This window comes from Acipenser ruthenus, chromosome 6 (genome assembly GCF_902713425.1).
Source record: "Acipenser ruthenus chromosome 6, fAciRut3.2 maternal haplotype, whole genome shotgun sequence".
In the NCBI taxonomy this organism is placed as follows: domain Eukaryota; kingdom Metazoa; phylum Chordata; class Actinopteri; order Acipenseriformes; family Acipenseridae; genus Acipenser; species Acipenser ruthenus.
The window spans coordinates 51,093,000-51,104,821 of record NC_081194.1 but is presented as its reverse complement, the minus strand read 5'-3'; the positions used below and the strand labels follow the sequence as shown (position 1 = coordinate 51,104,821).

Genomic DNA, 11,822 nt, shown 5'->3' with positions numbered 1-11,822 from the left:
GGATTATTTACAATACAAAATATTTCATTAATTTCACTCAAAAATAATGATTCAATTTCTATTTAGAATCTAGAAAAAAAAATCTCCAGCAGAATAAAGTACAGCACAGTTAAATGATGCTTAAAAAAGAGCAGGTGGATCTATGGAGAAAAAAAAATTAACAGAAGGTCATATTAAAAAGGATTTAAGAAAAACCTTAAATGAAATATCCACACCTTCCCTCTCTGCTGTTAACTTTTGCCTGTGAAGATGATCAACGGTGACGCAGGCACGTGTAGCAATCTGGTCCCATTGTATTCCAATTGATGCCACTTAAGATGTTAATAGCTTCATCAATCTGGTCATAACGAATATACTGGTGGACGAGCTCAGTGGGCCCCAGCTGCCCCGTTGTTATGGCACCTGTCACAGAAAACTCGCTCAGATTAATTAAATTAAATTACTTTAAAGGCCCACTTCAATAGTATAAGCATTAATTCAAACAAGAGACCTTGTTTCCATCAAATAAATCTCACACGATTCAGTCAATGTATGCCTGTTTCCATTAGAAATGCACAGACTTTTCAGGGGAAAAGTTCAGGCTCAAAATTCTCATATTTGGAAGTAAGCTTTACATGCAATGGATGTGTGACTGTGTGCAGGACCGTGGAAGCTCCTAGTTTTTCATGTTACAGATGCATGCAAAAAGACTGGAGTTCTCTGTAATTATCAACAGATTGGCTCGGGAAACACAATCAATGGCAATGAGAAATTTCCCAAACTGCCCCACAAGCATGTCTCAAACCTGCCCTGGAAGGTGCATCCTGGGGTGGAGGGAGCGGTTCTCTCTGTATTATTTGCCACATTTCCCCTATTGTACCGTATATTTTAAGATGCAGGGAGCACCAACCCCTCACTTCTTGGGCAGGGAGCGCACCGCTTCCATACTTCACGTGTAGAATATTTAACTGTTTTGCTCCTATAAATATATGGAGGTAGATATGCATGTGTATATAACCCATATAAATAAGCAAATAATACAATAACCGTAAGAAACCCTTGAGAGATAAATAATGAAAAAGTTTGAACATAGCGTGCCTCTAGAATGATGTGTAAGAGAGGTGAAGGGAACCTGTATCAACGCTGTGCTGAGGTGTCAGCGTTTTACAATTTGACGTAATAATTGGAAGTTTGGACAAACAAATAAAGGGTACCTGTGGCCTTACACAAATCATTTTTTGCAAACGGATGCACTTCTGTTTCAAAACGTCAGTCTCATTTGCTCTTAAGCGGCTGCAATAGGACAGTGAGACAAGCTGATTCTGGACCTAACCATTCAATATACGAGACCGCTTATATGTTCTAAAGTGTCTCGTGTTACAGGAAACAAGATCCCACCTGACCCAACATGATGTAAATAAGCAGGAAGCAGGTGGGGTGCTATTACCTGTAACTCACATGCTGGAAGTGAAAAAAAGTAGAAAAGAAAAAGATTAACAGGAAAACAATAAAGACTTATAATATGCTATAATATGCCTATAATATGCTTATGAGATCAAACAAAGTGCCTTTTTAAAATCTTGGTCATGTTACCCCTATTTGAGTGCCCTTTTTAATTAAATATAAAAAATTGAGTGATGATTTTTTTCTTGTTTTAGTTTTTTCTCACATTGTCATGCACCATATGAGACCTTTTTAAGAAGTATTCATAAATTTGCCAAGGCATTTCGTGCAACATTGTACTTTATAATAGTAGCATGTGTTTTGTATTTCATTAGGCAGGTCTCAACAGGTAGCTGTTTCCATGACACCAATGCAAAGAAGACAAAAAACTTAAACAAAAAGTTAGCCTACAAGAGCTAATCAACATGTATGCTTCATCACTAGAGACAGCTAACAACTAGATCAGTCGTAAGAAAGTTAATTATTTAGCTGATAACTAATCCTGGGGAGACTGAATCACCCTAAGTAACAAGAAGTGACCAATCAACACAGCGCTTAACCTTGTTAGCGCAGCACAAGAACAGATGTGGCTAACACAAGTCAATTGCACAAACAACAATTAATCCGACACACAGCAGGTACTGAACTGCACTAAAAATACGGCAATGACTTATCTAATTAGTTAGTTAGTTTTGCAATGAGTAATAGCAACACTTCTGGAGAAGTTAAGACTATTGTTTGCAAACATCAATGGATTTCCATCCGGACAAATGACCTCTTGTGGGTGGTAAGCTTCCAAGTGGCCCGCTTTGGAGAATAAGGTGACGGGTGACTTATTGCCTAATTGGTTTAAGAAACGAGGCAGTCCAATTAATTTAAGAAAAGAGGCAGTCCAATTAAAATTACAAGCTGGCAATTAGCAGCCAGTCCCCAAATCCCCAAATAGCCTCAGCTAGTGTCAGAACCAACTGAACTGAGCTGTAGATACAGAGTTGTTCCCCAAAGACCCTGTCTAGAGTTAAATCAAACAAATCACACAACTCTTACACAACGGGATGAACAAAAAATATGAAGCAAGTGAAGGTCCATCGCAGTCTGCTAAGATGGCACCGATTCAAAACAGTCTGTAAGAACTTAAGTAACTAAATATTCCAATAAAGTAAGACATAAATAAATAAAAAGATAGGCTTCTTTCCTATTGCCATAACAGTATTGCACTTTTAAAAAAGTGTTTTCCAAGGACTTGTTTATGTCTGTGCAACAGTAAATAAGTAATGCATCTCTCCAAGTAATTATTTTTGACCAACACTGTTAGGCTAATGAGTCCTGTGATTCTAAATCCACCCTCAACAAACTACCGCTTCAGGCATGGTCAAGTGTATGTCCAGATGAGATAACTGCATGTGGCAAAAACAGTACACAGACTGGCTCCCTGCCATCTCCTGTTCCGCACTGAAGCAAAATGGATTTATATTCTGTGAAAATAAAAATTATAATCGAAACACAGAGGATATCTCTTAATAATGTTATTGTTAACTATGACATAAGCAACATTAGTTTACCTTTTTTTTCAGTGGTTAGGATAAAGGGATATAAGTATATTACAGGCCCTTTTTATTTTAATTCATATACATTTACTTTAATTATCATTTTTATGAATTTGTAAAATAATAATAATAATAATAATAATAATAATAATAATAATAATAATAATAATAATAATAATAATAATACAGTATTAAAGAGTTCCTGTATAGTAGGACAACCTGTCTCAAGTAACATCTTGTAGATGGTCTTGGGAAACAGTGGTTTGACTATAAAGAATTCAACTTTAAATCAATTAGTGTTGATTCTAAAATGAAGATACATTATGAATGCAAAAACAGGATTCATTTGGGTCAAGTTCTTTGATGTTAAGAAGTAAAAACAATTAAAATATATTCAATTAAAAATGATACAGTTAACTCCAATTATCCAGTTCACTCGAAATTGTTAAGAAACCACCACCTTACCCAGTTTGAATCGAAGCACTGCGATTGGTCCCTTGTCAAACCTGAGAAACAGCAGGTGGTGAACATCCAGGCTGTTGCTGCTGTGAGGGAAGGCCTGGGCGGCCACCCACTGTGCCTGAACCAGGCTGCTGGAGACATGAAAGTGTTTGGCAAACTGGAGGGACATCTTGGGTATGAGATCTTCTGCCAGGAGCTACAGCTTCATGGACGAGAGGGCAGTGTCGAAACACTGGAGCTCACCTTGGCTGCTGCCAACCACCAACATGCCCCCGTCAGGATGCCACTCGATCAGAGAGGGCAGCATCTCCGGCTGGGCTAGCAGAGTTACCCACCGATGGGGGTCGTAGAGAACCAGAGAAGAGTCTTAGCAGCCCAGGACCAGCTTGCTTTCGGCTGTGTCCTGGCAGCGGGTGATAGCCCTGGACCTCAGTGGGATGCCACGTGTTGAATTCTGTTGCAGGTGCACTCGCATATGCAGCTGGCATGCTCAACTGTGTGGACCTGATAAGGCTGCTTAATGTTAAACTTGGCATCAAGCGGATCCCATTCTGTGCGAATGCAGTTTAAAAAATGAAATGTACTGTATGTTTGTAGCATACATATCTCCTACCAAAGGTATAAATAATAATCCAGAACTTTAAATACTACTGCAAACTATGTTAAGAATATGAATTGGGTTCACTACCATTTAAGTAGGCCTCCATGACCCACATCTACAGCAGTCAGCAAAATATCCATGCCGACTTTCATAAAACAAAGTACAGTATGACATTAAAGAATATCTGTATCATTTCTTGTACTTCAGTTATGAGACGACTACCGTGCTTTTTCAACGTACCATTGTACCATATTAAAGTCCCTCTTATGTTTGATTTCCATAAAGGTAATAGCAGTACGTTTGCAGTTGTCATGCTGTTTGTGTGCATATATGGGCATTGTTTTGCGTTCAAAATTCCCTTCTTTCCTTTTTTGGTGTAGATAATAATCTTCCCCCACAGCACTCCCCAGTAGCGCGACAGTGATCTGAATATCCACGAGCACCTCCAGTATGGGAATTAATAAAAAAAAAAAAGAAGTACAGGGTGGTGAACAGAAGAGATGCCCAACATCTATTCACTGAAGTCTAACAAATGTAAAGTAATGGAATTTCTTGCACAAATTAGTTGTTTTTATTTTTTAACATGCTTCAGTGGGCCAAATTAGGGGTGAGAAGCTCTAAAACTATACATAGCTTTTGTCAAACTGTGTAAAGACTGAAAATAAAGGGCCTTGATGCGTAGCAACTCTTCAACTTCAGAGTGTTATTTTTAACAAAAATATTTTAGATTATGTAGAATTATTAAGCATTGTAACTTTTATTTACAGCGTGTGATATCACACTAGAGACAGCTGATACACCACAAATTCAAATATATCCTCACAATCTACTGAAGTACTGTCCTGTTTACTGGTTTCAATGACTGGTCAACTACTTATCTATTTTTTTTTTAATTATTAACCTCAGATTGTCCAACTGAGATCCAAGCCCTTGTTCACAGCAGGACCCTGCTTTGACCGAATTTTCCACTTGAGAAGATGGAGGCACAGGCTGGCCAAGTGGCTTGGTCGGGGTCGCAGAGTGAGTCAGAGGCTGAGGGTTTCATAACATTTCTCTATCCTACCTTTATGTATATAGGCAACTAGAACTGAAGAGAGCAGTTCCTTAACACAATTTCCACATAATTAAAAAACCCTATTTGTGTAATAGCAATATAAACCACTTGCAGTGGTTGTAAACATCATAAAAAGGTAAGGGGCCAGTAAAAAAAAAAAAAGAAAATATAATTTGAATGAAATTACACCAGAAAGCTAGTCCATTGGAGCTGATGTTGGAAAATACTCTTCCAGTTTGGATAAGAGAGGACAGTTCAGATAATATGCGTTCAACTATACCTTAATTTATTACACACAGTAAATCACACATTTTTAGCAAAATTAATCTTATTAATTAAGAAAATATCCTTTATTTAGAACAGCTACACACTACTGCAGGCATCGGGCAAGGAAATAACTTAATTTTTTGGCAGCATTTGCAGGGGGGAAATTCAGTCAAACCCGAATTGTAAAATTTGGGAGGGTGGAAACCATGTTGTATAAGGTATAACCCGAAAATCAGATGTTGATTTCAGGCATTATCGTGCTATGACCAACTTTATGTCTTACACTTTGATACCTTGCTTATCATAAAACAATGGAAGCATGTTTATTGTTAGCCATAATTAATACTGTACAGCAAAAACAGAACTTCAGACAATGTGGTTTTGTCTGATACCTAACTAAACCGACTGATCTCAATCCCAGACTACATCGTGGGCCCTATTTGGCAACAAGGGTTAGCAGTTTCAAATGTGTTTAAATAGACACAAGCCAAAAGCAGAGTTATGTAATATGCGATAACATTAGATAATGGTTTATTTAGATTATTAAATCTGGGAAACCACAAATCATTAAAAATGTTGAATGCCTGAATAATTAAGGATTTATTTTATTTTATTATTTGCAATGGCACTGCTTATCAGTATGGGGTAGGGAAAAAGACCACATAGGGAACTAAATAACAGTTTTAAATGCTAGTCTAAGTAGAAAATTGGCTTAGCATGCAGATAGAAAACATAACAAAAGAAACATATATATAAGCTCAAAGTGATTGAAGTCCCTGTCTTTCCGATGAGAATAATGTTTGATTTACTCCATGGTTCTTACATAAACTGCTAGCTTAATTTCACACTGCGGATCTGAAAATGACAACAAACACTTTAATTAGAAATGATGCAAGGGAGGACTTTAATGTTCTTTAAGCGTAAAAAATAGGTGAAGGACTAAGATAAATCCCTTGCATACTCCAAACGGTCTAAATATACTGCATCATTTTGTATTAATCTCCCATAGAAAATTGCTCAAGCTATTTCCACTTTGGAAGATATTTTGCATTTATTTATGAGCTACTATACTTTGTTTGTAGGCAGTGGCAGTAATTGTGATAGTTTGTACTGTATTCTACATCAGATCATTTATTAATGCAACGTCTAAAGGGGCAGTTGAGTCTATCAGTTCTTGCTGAGGACTGGGAGACAGGAGATGCCCTATTTATTAAATAAACCTTCAGTTTTACATGATACATCCCTAAACCTGTCATTTACATACATTTCATACAATACAATACAATAGTGTACCTGAAGGGCACTGTTTGCATATCCTAACAACACCAGGTTAGCTCGGTCTCTCTCACTGGATATGGGAGACCAAGGCCAGGCACCCTCATTAATTGTTGGCCACAAGCAAACTGCTATGTCATGCAAGCAGTTTACCGCCAGTCAACGATACACCCTCTGTCCTGCAGATCCAGGTAAATCCACATAGGAGATCTAACACATGAAAAATACAGCACACTTTAACCTGACGAATACACTCTCAAGCAATGTTATGCGATTTCACGTTCCAGCCCAGTAACTCATTTCTTTGAGTAATATTTTTTTTTATTATGTCTCAATCCTAACATATTAGGTGATGCAAAACATTTTACGGTGCTGTTGTTTAACTTTGAATTGTTATTCATGTTATAGATTAAGAAAGTTTAAACTGCTGCTATCTGGTATGGCAATTGAATACTTTCTTAACCTACAGTGTGGTTCTTGAAAAATCTGCAAATCCCTAATAAATAATATAACACAAAGATAAGATTTTAATGAAAGCTTTGGTAATCATTCCTATATAGAAAACAGCTGATGTTCTCTATCTCAGACAAGAGGAAAAACATCTTCATATAGCTAGCATCTCAAGGGGCTATATATAGCTATATAGCATTGGTATTGTGAATATCACAATCTCCTCCTACAAATATTGCCTCTCCTTAACATATAGTATCCATCCCCTCTTTGCTTAAAGGAGTCAACAGCTCTATTAGGGAGTTGTCTGGATTATTATTTAAGCAATATAGTTTTGAGTTCCAGTGGTTTGAAAACATGAGCAGTGGACCATTTGGATAACACATCATACAGCTGGAGAGAGAGAGAGAGAGAGAGAGAGAGAGAGAGAGAGAGAGAGAGAGAGAGAGAGAGAGAGAGAGAGAGAGAGAGAGAGAGAGAGAGAGAGACAACAAGGAATTAATGGTGGGTTGATAGCAAGAATAAAATAAAATAAAAAATGCCATCTTGCCTTTGCTGGTCAGCAGTAATCGAACCACTTTCTGGGGATTAGGCGCACAGCTTAGCCTACTGGACCAAACACTAGCAAAGGGCAGGGGGTCCTCTTATCAGGGAAATGCTTCTGGAGCCAGTCTCACTCCAGGACAGATTGCTTTCATATTCCCGTCTGCGCGGCAACAAAGGAAGACGGTAATGCGATAATGCCAGAGTGCAATGGGTGTTAAGGACCCGATGCATTTATGTATTGTATTTAGTAAATAATCAGGCTCATCCAAATTGTGATCTCACCACTCAGCCGAGGCCATTAAAATGGGGTTAATGCTATAAAAATCCTTAGCCGAATTTATGTGGCCAAATAAAAAAGCCTTTTTTTTCCTATTTGCACAGCCACAGTATTGTTGACCTCCCCACATTCCGAACGAACATCAAAGGTAAATGAAGTCCAAGCAATTATGTCGTCCCTGACACATCCAAAGTGTATTTTTTCTTACACACTTTCATGGAAAAAAGAACATGTTTTCATTGAATGAGCTTTCACTTGCAAGATGCATACAGTATTTGCCATTTATTCTTCCTGCGGGTTAGAGTGAAAATTCTTCAGAGTAGTCATCTTACAAATGAAATGTAAGTAAAACACAAAGTATTATTTACATTATAACAATGAAAAAAACACACAAAACAAAAGACGTTTACAACAGCATTCTAAACCCAGAAGAAAAATGACAATGATGTACTTTAAACACATTTACAGTAGATGGTCTATAGGGCACAATAAATTGTTAATATTTATATTTACAACACAAAAACAGTACAGTATGATACTGACCCAATTTTAAATGTATGTACACTATGGGATTGCATCCATTAAATCACCTAATATTCATTTATTTTATGAACTTCACCTATAAACGGTGGAAAACGGTGCTTTCCACAGTGATATAGTCTTCCATCTTACAATAACATCTATATCTGTACTTTTATGCAATTATATGTGAATTCCATACAATGTACTCTTAAGGTGTCTAATAAAATACCCTTAATATGATACATTTAAAAGCTTGTTTAAAAAACACATTTCAAAAAGAAAACATTTGTTGTTTAACAGACAACATTATTAATAGGAGCACTAAGCGTGCTGAATATTTGTCATGTTATAGCAGACATTGTATAAATGTAATGGTACCTTGAGATCTGAAATCGAAAGCTTTTCCACCCTTCTGGGGAGCTTTGTTTCCTTGTGGATGTAGCAAACCCTGTTTTTCGCCAGGAAAGACAAGATAATGAAACTATTAGTGAGTACAGCTGCAAGAAAGAAACAAGCATCACATCAAAATATGGATCTGTTTCTCGGAGCGCGAGCCAGGGCAATGAAAGGTATTGAGAAGCCTGGATCGGGCTTGAGGTGCTTGTGAAACTTGAGATTGAAAAGAGCAGCTCGTGATCAAGCTGCTTTGAGGTTTGGGCTTGAGAGGTAGTGATAGGAAAGGAGGGTCCCCGACCGACACCGGCCTTTGATTGATAATAATGAGGGCTCAGCCTCAGGCTGGTTGCTCAGCAACCCCTGGGACACTAAAACACACTATAGGCGTCGTCGGGCTAGGAAGCTGATTCTTGGTATGATTAGGAACCTGAAAGGAAATGACAGGAAAGAGTTCCCTGACTGGTCTGAAGCTGTAGTAGGAAAGAGAAGAGTTAGTTTAGAACTCGCGCTCTTGAAGCGTACAGCTGGCCAGGTCCTGAATATAGGCTGAAAGAAGACAGAACCTCTTGACTGAGGTGAGATAACGTGCATGAGCTGCATGTTATCTCACCTAAATCTGGCTGCTGGTTCCCTCTGACTCATGAGGTGAGAACCTCCCGTTGAACGGTGAGGGTGGCTGAAGCCTGACCCGAGGTCGGGAGTGTGTGATCACTAAACCCCAGAGGAGACCGATGACCGATGGTGGGGGGGAGGAAAAACTGAAGAGAGAGAGAGAGAGGGAGAGGGAGAGGGAGAGGGGGGGGGGGGGGTAAAATGGTGCTTTAAATAGGAAATGGATAGTGATTGACGGGGGACCACGCACCAAGGCATTTATTATACAGGTTGTAGGTTTGGTGGTTGTTGTTTTTTTTATTCAACACAAGGCAACCTGAATGGTATTAAGGGCCCAGTAGTATTGACACCATCCCATCTTTCCAATGCAAAATGCTCCAATTCATGTTTATTTGGAAGTGTGTTTATCTATGTATTATATGAGAAAATTCTTCTAAACACTTGTAGTTTTCAGTAATGCTAATAAGAACTATTATGTAAAACATCTGAATTTGAAATTATTATTAGGATAAAAACTGCAAAACTGCAAAAATGAATTGAAGGAACGAATGCAAAAGTGACATATCCCTGCCATGGTTAAAACCGGTATTAGAAAGCAATTCAGTATTATCAGCCAATCAGCTTCCAGCTACAGTAGATGCCCACTGGAACGTCACTGCATCACAATTGGTCAAAATTTATTTTATTATCCAATAAATCCAGTCAATCAATACTTTGCATCGATGAAAGCAACCAATCATGTACCTGCAACTGCCAATCTCAGCCTGTCAGCTCGACTGGAGCTCAGACACAGCATCTTTCAACAACAATAAATCGAGACACAGACAGTTTAGTAATATTGCTCCATTCAGATATCTGTCACTGTTCAGATAAAGTATAAGCAGCTCTGAGAAGTAAAAAGGTTATTTGTTTAAGAAAGTAATTTTTTTCTCTAATTATGTGTGTGATCCTATTTTCCTAAAATGTTTCTCAGCGGAAGGGTACCCGATGAATCATTACAAGTTTAATGTAAATGTAGGTTTCAAAGTGTTTTTTAAAGAAAACAATGACAAAAATGATTTTCAAATAGCGATAGTGCCCTCTCGATGAAGGCTCTATTGTGTGTTAGTTGACCTCGCCTTTTGCTCGGGATGCATAACTCCAGTCGTGGTCAACAAACATACGGTAGAGCCTTCATCGACGGGCACTATCGCTTAAGTATGACATCCCAGACATGTGGAATACATTCAGCCATCATAATCTCACTGTTGTAAATTAACAAGTTGTCTCTTAATCATACCTCTCAGTCTAAAAGTGGTCCACACAATATGCAGTAACCAAGTTCAAAGATGTTAGTGTAAAAACATATACTGTATAGTAAAACGATAGAAACATAGTACAGTTTTGACAAAGTTTTGTCTTTCTCAGTGTCTTCAATGGTGAAATTAGTTTTCCGTCAAAAGGGTGAAGGCAGCAAAAACACAGACAAGGCAGTTTACCACAAGCATTAGTTAAAATATCAGGTTAGCAGCATCTATGTAGCCCCGAAATTGAAAGGCTTATTTAAAATCTACATTTGTAAAAACAACATCACATGAGTGAAATGTCATTTTTGTACTTTTGTAAATATATTATGACTTTTTTTTCTCCCAAATATTTGTGGTTAAGCTCCCAGGTCTACTTTATTATTCTGTATTTTCGTCCTCTGACGGAATTGCTTTTGTGGGCAAAAGTCTTGCATCCGCAGCCAACAGTCACAGTAAATCTAACTTAAGCAGTCCCCAGCCTTGCACAGCAGTCAATAGTGACAGGATGGCTGATACCAGCAGTTCATAACCCAAGATAGATGAATACCTCTGAACTGACAGATCACAGATTCACTCTGAAAATGATTTATTTTAGAAAATGCTGTTAACACATAATTGTGCTCAACGGTCTGTAAACTTCCCTGGCTTTAATCATACAGATAAACCCAAGCCAAAGTTCTTCAAATTCAAAAAGCAGTCATTCAAGATTACTTTTATTTTTTGCATTCAAAATGGATGAGAGAATATGCATTAAACTGATTAACTTACAATATAAAAGGATGTATTTATTTCAAGCTACTTTATAATCTTAGGTTGCATTTACTTATGGGTTACATATTAAATACAGTTCCCACTGAAGTAGGTAAAACTGCATTTAGTATCTCATTAGTACTGGAAAAATATTAAAAAAGACTAAAACTGAGCAGTAATAGTACTGGTCCAATAGATTTCTGGGTGAAATTGGGTTAACGGTATATTTTCTAGTTTTATTTGAATACAGCAAATAATAATAATAATAATAATAATAATAATAATAATAATAATAATAATAATAATAATAATAATAACCTTTAAAATGAATAACACACAAAAGTAGATAATTCAA

General features: G+C 37.4%; 1 pseudogene; it reads right to left on the bottom strand.

Moving 5' to 3' along the window:
- Positions 1–225: 225 nt before the first annotated feature.
- LOC117411222 (WD repeat-containing and planar cell polarity effector protein fritz homolog) overlaps positions 226–11,822 on the bottom strand; it is a 39,994-nt pseudogene continuing 28,397 nt past the window's right edge.